Raw genomic sequence first — 11,743 nt, forward strand, 5'->3', positions numbered from 1 at the left:
GGAAGAAAAAGGCAAGCAGGAATACAGGTTTTTCTCCACATGCACTCACAATGTGGGACTCTCTAAGACTCCACGCAGCAAATGTTCAAAGAATGGATTGGAGCTTTGCCATTGAATGGTCCAAGTCCTTATGCAAATTCTCTAGAGCCTAAAGTTAAGGTATAACTTTCTTTTATTCTACGGGTCTCATCATAACTACTGTGTTCACCATTATAACTTGTTTTTCCAGAGTTTGTATTTAAGAAAACAAAATGCTTTTTTGAGGGTCAGCAAGATAGCTCACCAAGTAAAATCACTTGCAATGAAGCCTGATAACCTCTGTTCAGTACTCAGGCTCCAGGAGGGAACTGACTCCAGCAAATTGCCCTTTGACCTTCCCATGCATGAAGTGGCCTGTGCATGTGCGCAGACACACATAAGCTAAATTTAAAAAACAATTACTCATTGAATCTATATTCAGCACAACCTACCTTAAAGAAATGGCATTGAAGTTTTAGCATGAGAGAACTAATCCTTTGGATTCAAAGAAGCACTTTCTTTGAAAAGTCTTTTACTAAGAGATAATACATTAGGGAAGAAAACCACAAGCCATTTGCCAGCTGCTAACATCCTAGTGAGAAATAGTTCATCAGCGTTCTGACAGGTCCTTTGGTTTGGGGCGTGGGAGAGTACTTCAGGAGAATGGGATAGGTGAGATAGGCACTGAAGCTCAGAGAGAGGGCTGATGGGGTATACTGATTCTACAGCTGTCTGTGCTAGGTGGAAACTATGTAGACCAACGAAATTCAGTACCCAGGCTTCTCTATCACCATGTTGGAATGGGGTATGAGACAGCATCTGTGCGTATGGGCTGGCTTGTGAGAAACATACCACACTAGTTCAGAAATGAGTCTGCCCTGTTCTCCTACTTGTCACAGGGCTGTGAGACATTTTCTGAGCTTCATAAAATCCCTATTCCATTCTCGGCCAAGTGAATGATGAATTCTTAAGCTCTCTGCCTGAATTAAAAGAAACGATGCAAATGAAGAAGTTGGTAAGGTATAAAATAAGCCCTCAAGAAATGCTCATTGCATTCAGCAGCCTGCTGAGTTATATGAGTTATATTTATTCTGACTGAAACTCCTGTGTGTGAGGTGGTATCCCCTGAGAGTGTTTGTGTGATCAGAAAAACCTAGTAAGAGAAATGGTATTCATCTGAGCTTTCCTACAAGGATTCATGGGGGAAGGAGGGCAAGCTGGGAAGCAGCACATTTAGCCCTGGAGAAGAGGTAAGGGCAAAGAAGCAAGTCCACCACTTTAAAACCACTTGGCTTAAAGCACAGGAGGAATGAGTCTGAAAGATGCAACCGGATACAGCTTGATGAGTTGTTTCCATCTCCAAGTCTTCAGTGCATGAAATCACGTACCTGGTAGACTATATGCAAACCCCGGAAGCATGGCTGTTAGTGAGACAGGATAGCTTCGGGATTAATTGGGTGTACAGTGTCATCAAGGACTCGGACTGTCCTCATCCTTATGTTGGCATCTGTCCTCAGCTGCAGAGAACTGTCCACAGCACCTGGCATGGCTTCCTCACACAACACTGTCTGGCTAGTGGAAAAGAACAGCAAAAATAACCTATAAATACAGCAAAGCCCAATTTATTGCTCATTGCAGCAATGTAACCACTACCTCAGCAGGGTCGCAGTAAATCCAGATGGGTGGAAGGCAGAAGCAAAATATTTATGATGTTTTGTTTGGTTGAGGTTGGTCTTTCTACGTAGGAGTCTAATAAAAATCAGAGGAAGTTTGTGACTCTGTGGGTTAAAACTGGTACACACAGCAAGGGGGGCATTTCTTAAGAGAGTTTGAAGAGAGCAGTAAATATCTAGACAAGGATGACACTTTGTTTCCTCCTCAAACTCACTAAGCTATTTATGACAACTAAAGCTGTGTGTGTGTGTCTGTGTTAAAAATATGCTGAGTCACATTCAATGTATGGGTTGGGAGACTCAATGCAGCTAAACTGTCAGTTCTTCTCAAATGAATTTATACATTTAACATACTTCCAACAGAACTCCTAGCAGGAGTTACGTATAGACATACACAACCTGATTCTAAAATCCATAGCCAGAGACTCTAAACGGTGGGCTGCTAATATGGCCTGCAGAAAGCTCTGCTCAACCTCCACTACCACCAAAGATAAATAAAATGCATTCTGTTATCTGTACGTCTGCATAGCCTTCTGCTTGCAAGACAACGCAAAGCTCAGGCAACAGCAGAGAGACCAGACACTTGAACCGGGGGCATATAAAAATAGTTTGGTGGAGCAAAAGATAACTTTCAAAGAATTCATTGCAACAATTGAAGATCCACTGACAGAAGAATAGACAGTGTGGACCTCTATCTGGTAACTTGCTCCAAAATGAAAAATGGATTATACATTTCATTTTTAAACATAAAATATAAAAACAAACAAATCACTAGAAAAAAACATAACCTGAAATGTGTTTGTGGCCTTGGCTAGGCACAGAGTTTGACAGAAAATCAAAGGCCAGAAGTGAAAATTACAGATGAACTGGATTTTATTAAAAGTATTTTTCCTCTTGCTTCATAGAGTGTTGTAGTCTGGAAGAAAACTGTTGGCAGATTGTTCCTCTATCAGAGAACTTAGATATGCAAATCTTCCTAAAGTCAATAACGAACAAAATTTAAATGTACAAGAGGTTTGGAGGGAAAAAACACCAAATAAGATATGCACAAAAATAAATGTGCCCATTAAAAGATGTTCAACATCACGGTGACTGGAAAAAGAGAAGGCGGTACAGATTGTTGTGATCTGAACGTAAAATGTTCCATACAAAGTCTTGTGCTTTAACACTTGGTCCCCAGTTGGTAGCACGGTTATGGAACATTTAGGAAATGGAGTCATTGCTGGAGGACATATATCACTGGATGAGATGGGACTTGAGGGTTTCTAGCCTGGTTCCACTTCCCCTCTTTCCTTCCCTCCTTCCCTTCCTCCCTCCCTCTCTCTCTCCTTCCTTCTCTCTCTCCCTTCATTTCTCCTTATGTTCCTCCTTCCCTCTCTCCTCTCCTCTCTCCCTCTCTTCTTCCTTTCTTCCCTCCTTCCTTTCTTCTCTCCCTCTCTCCATTCCTTAGATAGGCAAATGGCATATGACCTCTCAGCTTCCCAATTGAGAAGTTGGCCTATGTTCCTGTTGTCCTACATCCCCTGCCATGACTAACAGTTTCCTTTCTGGAACTGTAAGCCAAAAGAAACCCTCTCTCACCTAAGTTCCTTCTTGTCAAGCATTCTGTCCCAGCAGCAGAAAGGTGACCCATACAGTGCCCCACCACTCCAGTCCTTCTTGAATACAAGAAAAACAATATAGCACACACATACACAAGTACACATAAAACCTCTACATAGCATCAGAGGCCCTTCAGCACACATTTAATGTGATCGTTGTCATAGTCTCAGTGGAAAAACACTCCAGAATACAGTTAAATAGTTTCAGATAAAAATGACCATGGTAGCAAGAACTCCAGCCCCTACATAGTTACATTAGAGAAATGAACACTTGTGTTTGTGCAGAAACTTACATTAACTGAAGTGCATCCATTCAGTTGAATAGTGATTACCAACAAACAGACAAAACTGATTGTTGAGGTTTAGTTGTGTACCCCTGGGAGACATCTCACTATAGCGACCCACCCCTATAACATTGGAATGTGCTTTTTTTTGGAAACAGTGATCATGGATCTAGGCGAGTTATAAGGTAGTCCTCTAGGCCAATCTATCAGTTTATAAAAGGACAGCAACATGAAGACAGGCTGGGAGAGGGCCGTGTAGCTGTGGAAGCAGACACTTGAGTTATGCACTTGTAAGTTCAAGGTCAGCGTTTTCTGACAGACTACAAGAGCCTGTGAAGAAACTAGACAGGATTCCCATACAGGTTGCACGGTGCTTATGCTTCATTGCCGGTTTCTTAATTTCAGAATTCCAGCCTCCAGACCCATAAGACAGGAGAGTTCCCTTGTTGTTTTTTAGATTATTTTTGCATGTACAGTTGTTTGCCTGAAAGTATGTCTGCACCCTGTGTACACCTGATGCTTTTGAGAGCAGAAATGGGTGTCATACACCCTGGAACTGTAGTTACAGATGGCTGAGAGCTGCTATGTGGGAGCTGGGAATCCTTCCAACTCAGGTCCACTGGAAGAGCATCCGGTGTTCTTAACTGCTGACCTCCCCCCACCCCCCACACACACACATGTTGTGTTGTTTTGAGCCATCAAATCTGTGGGATGTTTTCATCATAATGCTTGGAGGCCAATGTTATTGATGAGCGCAAAGACATAATGAATCAGATCGAAGCAGGAAATGTTAAAAATTGAGGCAGATCTGAAGGATTACGTACACAAAAAATAATTAATTGTTTAGTCTCCTACGATGTTATCTATGCTGACAAGAGTCAGGGGCTATCCTGAATGTGAGATAAAGGACTTTAAGACTCACACTCCCTCAGCCAACCATTTTCTAATCTGTTTCTCCAGGCCTCACTATGAGGACACTGTGCAGTGGCACACCCAGATAAACACTGTGTGCACAGTGGCCTTTTGTCATATAGACAACACCACCTTAAAAATGGGCTCTGAGCAATCCTTTCGAGATGTACCTGAAAAGAAGACCATTCCATGCTATCTGCTGCGAAATAAATCTGTCTCTGGCGGCAGAGTCAGAAGCCACCTCTATCTCAGCAAACAGCCTTGAAACTTCCAAAGCAAACAAACAGCCTTCAAAGGAGTCTACAGCAATAGCTGTCACAAGATGTATAGAGGCACAATAGGCTCTAGCCACAGAAGTTCCCGTGCTAAAATGATCCAATTTGTTCCGTTTTTATGGCCTTCTGCAAAAGACCAAGCTTTTGTGACAAGCAGCAGAGACCATTGCTTCAATAGGGTTAAGGGTGGGGGATGAGGGGGTGAAGGTGACAGGCGACATGGGCATAATAGAGCCGTTGTTTATTCTTGAGTGTGAGCCAAAGAAACCTGCCACTGAGATAGGACGCTGCTGTGATAGAGGCTTGGCTCTCCTGCAACGTGCTGCACGCACCAGGATGAACTCAAACTCACCACCCACCAGTCGCCCAATGTTGGAACTAGAACTGTAGGACTGTTGGGGCACATTGTTCTTCTGTATGAACCTATAAGGGTGTTAAGACTCAGAAAAGCTGAGGATGTAGCTCACTTGGTTCAGTGGAATACTGCCTAGCATGCGCGAAGCCTTCGGTGTGATCATAAGCAGCACATATGCCATGGGCTTGGTGACACACAGGGTTATCCTAGGACTCAGGATGTAGAGGCAGGAGAATGAGAAATTCGGAGTTATACTCCGCTATATACCAGCTTTGGCTAGAGATCCTGTCTCAATAAAGTCAGACAGAACTGTGAAAGAAATCTTTGCTGAAACTAAAACAAAAAAGAAAAAGAAAAAAGAAGAGAAAAAGAAAAAAGAAAGAAAAGAAAACCCGGAAGGCCTCAAATCTCTGCTGTCCTTCCGTGTGAAGTCCGCTTTTTCTGCCAAGCTCCTCTGGTTAAGGGATGAGTGATCAGAGGCGGTTTGGTCTGAACAGTTTACATAAGCCTAGGAAAGTTCATGTACACAAGTCCACAGGAAACACACACAGTAAAGTCTTTGAGAATTAGAAGACAAACATTAGGTTTTGAATGTCTCATCCCGACATTTGCTCAGTTTCAGAGGAGTATGTCTCTTGGGGGAAAACCAGTTCTCCAATTGTGCCAGCTTTCAATTACTTTCAAGAAACCAATTACATGATCTATTTCTTTAAAAGATAAAGTTTTGACCTGACCTCCTTGGCTGAATCAGAAGAGTAGAATTTCCTGCCAAGGTGCAGGCATTTTTCATTTTGGAAATGAAATGAAATGCAGCATTACACCTGACCTCTTTCCCCATCACAAACCAGGCCATCTGCCCTGAGTTTTAATTTATTTTCTTATTTCTCCTAAGGAACATTGCCACTTTAAGCTTTAAACCTGTGTCCTAAGGCAAAACTGATACATTTGGGAGCTAGCTTAGAAGGTGGTTAATTAATTCCATAACAAATATGTTTGACCTCCTATTAGCAAGGCTTTCTGCAAGGAATAGATATCATGTGGAAATTATGGACTCAGGTCAATAAATACAGCAGCTGAGTGAGAATTATTGTGGTTGCATTCATCCTAATGCAGAATGTCTAATATTTTGTGTCACTTGTTTTGCACCAAATCAGTTACTTTCCTGAAGCTCTCAGTTCGAGAGGAAAGAGAAGAAAATTAATTACCAGACCATGCTTAAAGATGTCACCTGAAAATACTGACTTCATTGTTAATATGAAGTTTCCTAATATTATTTTCCTTCATGTTCGTTATGGAAATCAGTTTAACTAGCTTGTGTCCATCTTTCTCTGAATCCTGCCATGCCCAGTCCCCAAAAGTGATAAACACACATGGCTAACACTTGCTACCTGTCACCCATATCCCTGAGCTGTGTCATATAACATCCACATTGTTCTATTTGTCTCTCTAGTCTTCTTGTTATTGAATATCACAACTTTTTAGGGCTAAAGCAATTTGGGGCACAATTACAAGCCCAATTTATATAACAGAAATTTTGCCTGACCAGTTCTGTCCTAGCTCCATTTTAATGGGGAGAAAAGTTACTATGACTCTATGCAGAGAAGCCTTAAAGAATAGGACTCTGCATCTAAGAACTGACTTTCCAGTGTCACTGCATGGAGGAAGAGATGTGAGCAAACAAATGGTTCTTTGGCTACTGAGAGAGTAATATGTTTCTCATTAAAAAAGCCTAGCAAAATTCTAGTCAGAACACTCAGCTTTCTCCTAGTTACATCTTGCTCATTCTGAATCTTGGAGGAAGAGTTGTTGCAGGTTCCAAGCATTCGCCTCATTCTCTCTTCAGAATTTAGCAATGCTGGCATAGCTCCATCAAACTCCAACACAATCCCTTCATGGGCTTCCAGATTCTCTTGGCCTTACCTATAGCATGAACCACAGATTTCATGGGGGTCCCAATGTCTTCCTAAGGCAGAGCCTTGCTTCAGTTTGCTCATGGTATTTATAAAGAGATTTTGTGAACCAGGCCTTTTTCAGTAAATCATTGAACAACTATTTCACAGAGCTGTTTTTCATTCCATTAATGATAAGGAGTCCTTGTTATTGAGCCACTATCTAAGAATTCTAAAGTTCAACCTCTGCATTCTTTATCAAATGTTTCCATGTCATAAAAAAAAAATCAAGGTTCCTTGTGTGCTTTAGTTTGTGTAAAGGATACTTGGGGTGTTTCTAACTTTATGCCCAGCATGTATTAAATGAGTGCATCAGACAGAGGAACTCTTCTAGAAAGGGCATGTCCTTGTTTGGAGGGCTCTGGCGGTCCTTGGGGTCCTGCTTATTAAAGATTAAATGAAGTGAAAGGGGAGTACTGGACAAGATTAATGACATACTGGAAAATAGTGAAGAAAACAAGGGATATGATCCCCAAAAGGCTCCAAAATCAAAAACAACAATCACATTACAGAAATTTTACACTGTTGTGGTGGCTTGAATATGTTTGGCCCAAGAAGTGACACTATTCAGAGGTGAGACATTGTTAGTATAGGTGTGGCCTTGTTGGAGTAGGTGTATCACTGTGGGTATGGTCTTTAAGACCCTCATCCTAGCTGCCTGGAAGCCAGTCTTCTCCTAGTGTCCTTCCGATGAAGATACAGAATTCTCAGCTTCTCCTGTACCATGCCTGCCTGGATGCTGCCATGAAGATAATGGACTGAACCTCTGAACCAGTAAACTGGCCCCAATTAAATGTCATTTTAAGAGTTACTTATTGTGTGTTTTGACAGCAATGGAAACCTAACTATGACACACTGTGTTGCTTAGATTTTGTCAACTTGACACAAACTAAGGTCACCTGGGAAGAGAGAACCTCAGTTGAGAAATTGCTTCCATCATATTGGCCTGTGGGTATGTCTGTGGAGTATTTTCTCAATTAATGGTGAACCTGAGTGGGCCAATCCAAGTCTAAGAAACACAACCCCTGGGCAGGTAGTCCTAGTTTATATAAGAAACCAAGTTAGGTGAACTAATAAACAGTGTTCATTTCTTCCTTAGCCCCCACTTGAGCCCATGCCATGACTTTCCTCAGTTTGGACTATGATCAGGATATGTAAGCCAAATAAATCCTGCTGAGCCAGAGATACTTTGAGTCATGGTATTTTATCACAGCAACAGAACCTGAATTATGCATACCTTAGGGTCAGAGATGAATGCTAGTAGCTTATGAGCATCTGTAAATCCAGATCAGTAGGAATGTCAATGGTGAGGGGAATGTGTAAATGAGAAACTCAGTCTGAGCATATGCACATAACCAATGACCAGCAGCAGCCAGAAAGGGACACAAGGCAATACTTTTGACTATGATCCTCTTCTCTTTCGGTGACAGTATATCTCACACTCCCTTCCAAGTATGTACACCGTTATAGTTTGAGTATTGTTTGTATGTAAACACCATGACTAAAAGTAACTAAGAGAAGGAAAGAGATTTCCTAGCTTACACTTCTATGGCCACAGTCCATGCTTAAGGGAAGTTGAGGCAGAAACTCAAGTAGGAGCTGAAGGAGAAATAATGGTAGTACTTACTATCTTGTTCCTTGGCTTGTGGTCAACCATGTACAGCCCAGGACCACCTACGTATGGATGTTGCTACCCACAATGGTCCTAAGGAACATCAATTAGCCACTAAGAGAATGACTTGTTCACAGGCAGGCTGATCTAATCCAGGTAATTCTTTAGTTGAGGTTATCTCTTCCCTCTTCCTAGTTGACTCTAAGTTTTGCCAAGTTGACAATAAAAACTAGCCAACAAAAGAGAGAAAGAGAGAGAGAGAGAGAGGGAGAGAGGGAGAGAGGGAGGGAGGGAGGGAGGGAGAGAGAGAGAGAGGGAGGGAGAGAGAGACAGAGAGACAGAGAGAGAGGGAAAGAGAGAGAGAGAGAGAGAAAGAGGGAGGGAGAGAGAGAGGGAGAGAGAGAGAGAGAGAGAGAGAGAGAGTGAGAGAGAGAGAGAGAGAGAGAGAGAAAGAGAAACTGCAATGTTTTATCTCTGTGGAAGAAAACCAAACATGATATTTAGATTCTTGTTAGGCAGAGTAATAGCTATTCTAAGTAACCTGACAAGATGGAAAAATGAGAAGTTGAGAGAGACTATTTAAATCTGAGAGGCTAAACCTAAATTACTTGTTGATCTTTGACTCAATTATGAAGTTCTTTATTATTTTATTGGGAAAGTTACACCAATGCTAGCCTTTTTAGCTCAGTTTAAGATAGGGAGACCTGAATCCTCTACTTGATGAGACTCAAGAAAAGAAACTACAATTTCTCTGCTCCTCAAGATGAACCTAAAGCAAAAGGAATTCTAAGTATACTTTAACCAAAACGAACAAGAAAGGCTTGGAAAATGAAGCTTCCATTAGAGTTGAGTAAGACAGAAAAGGACATTAAAGGTTCTGTGGTCTGGCATCTAGTAGCTCAGCAACAGACTTAATGAATTTCCAGAACTACTTAATGAACCAGCAAACTAATTGGTCTAGCAAAATTTTGTCCTTGAGACTATAGAGAAAATACATCGTATTATCCTTTTTAAAGTGAGAAATGGAGAAATAAAAAAATCAACATCTCTTTGCATGTACTTACAAATATAAACAAGCCAGCCACATGAATTCACAAACTGTACTCAGTAAATATCCAGGCGGTGAGAACAGTAAAGAGGCAGTTGAAAGAGTATTAAACGTTATTTCTCAGCATAACCTAGCTTTTCTCTCAACTGTATTTTGTTCAGTTTAGATAACAGTTTCCTTAATTCAGAAAATCTATTTTACTCTTACTCTCCATGCACTTAGTAGAAGTTGCTCATTGAGAAGTCATCTCCCGGGCCTGCAGAGATGGCTCAGCAGTTAAGAGCACTGGATGCTCTTCCAGAGTTCCTAAGTTCAAGTCCCAGCAACCACATGGTGGCTCGCAACCATCTTTAATGAGATCTGATGCCCTCTTCTGGTGTGTCTGAAGATAGTGACAGTGTGCCCACATACATGAAATAAGTAAATCTTTGAGACAGACAGGAAAGAGAGAGAGAGAGAGAGAGAGAAGTCATCTCCCTCTAACTTCTACCTTTCTCATTCTGTCTTTCTCTCCTATTATTTTCCCCTCCCTTCATCCTTTATCTTCTCTCTCCTTCAACAGCCCTCATCCTATCTTCTATTGTTCCAATTTATGAACACAATAAGCAAACTGCTCAAGTAAAGAAAAAGGTTGCTTTCATTCCCTGACTGAACAAGGCTTGAGATCCACACATGGCTCTAGAGTTGTTGCTGGCCACTGTTGCCTATGTGAAGAAGCAGCATCCCTCCTGAAGGATGTGAAGCAGGCAGGAGCCATAGCACAATGGGTAGTATATGGCTCTATTAGAACAAGTGACTGGAGGATCCCAGCATGAAAGAAATTTTCACAGCCCAAGGGTAAGGATGAGTCATTTCTCCACTGACACATGGAAACATTAATATACCACATTCTTTAAAGTATTCTAAATATAAGAAGAAAATGTTATATTTTAATAGATACTCTAATAATTTGTCACATTTCCCCTGGATGTTAAGCTTTTTGAGGTTTAGTATAGTCATTGTGAAATTAAGGAGAGTAAGAGAAAGCCATGTGTTTGGGAGAAAGCTGTGTGGTGTGTTATGAATAAAAGGGAGATTCTTTGTGTCACTTTCATTTGTTGCTTTGCCACTTTCTTAAGCAAGAGCTTCTTTTCTCAAGTCATGGGACAGGATCTCAAAGAAACATGTTTTTGGTTTTGGTTTTTGGTTTTTCAAGACACGGTTTCTCTGTGTAACTGTGGCTGTCCTGGAACTCACTCTGTAGACCAGGCTAGCCTTGAACTCAGAAATCTGCCTGCCTCTGCCTCCCAAGTGCTGGGATTAAAGGCGTGCACCACCACCGCCCCGGCCAAGAAACAAGTTTTTAAAAGCAGCACAGCACTTTCCTTCAGCATTTAGTGAAGAGTTAACCTTCGGCAGAGCAGGTGGAAGGGTTTCCATTCCCCCAAAGGAGAGTTTGACATAAGGCTCTCAGTGATGGCAATCTACCTCAGAAGAAAGGAAGAGAAAGGGAAGGGAGAGAGTTGGAGGGGAGAGTGGGAAAGAGAGGAGGCGAAGGAAATGGAGGGAAGGAGAAGAGAGAGGAGGGGAGAGGAGGTAGTCTGTAATAGAGTTGAGTGTAAGTACCACCCCCTAGAAGGCCACCAGGTGGAAAAGCTCCTCAGCCTGACTGCTGATGGCTCTCTTGGATTACACACTCTCCCAGCTTCCCAACACTGTGCTGGCGTGAGGATCAAAGGAGCTCCTGTCCTGCCAAGCAGAGGAGTAGAATGCTGAAAGACCCTTTGGTTGGCAAACTGAATGGAAAATGACACCTTGAGTAAACAAACTCCCAGAACTGTGCTCAAACAGAAAAGCTGGGGCTGAGAGCACGTGACCCAAGGCTTCCTCGACAAACCTACACTAGGACTGCCTTTCCTGATGCTAAAGAGAAACAAGATTCAAATCTCCAAGTAAGGAAAAACATAACAGAATGCAGATCTTTTGTTTGATAAATCCTGTAAGATTGCATTGGGGATAAAGTGTAGCAACACTCCC

The sequence above is a fragment of the Mastomys coucha genome, unplaced genomic scaffold, assembly GCF_008632895.1.
Source record: "Mastomys coucha isolate ucsf_1 unplaced genomic scaffold, UCSF_Mcou_1 pScaffold16, whole genome shotgun sequence".
NCBI classification, from domain to species: domain Eukaryota; kingdom Metazoa; phylum Chordata; class Mammalia; order Rodentia; family Muridae; genus Mastomys; species Mastomys coucha.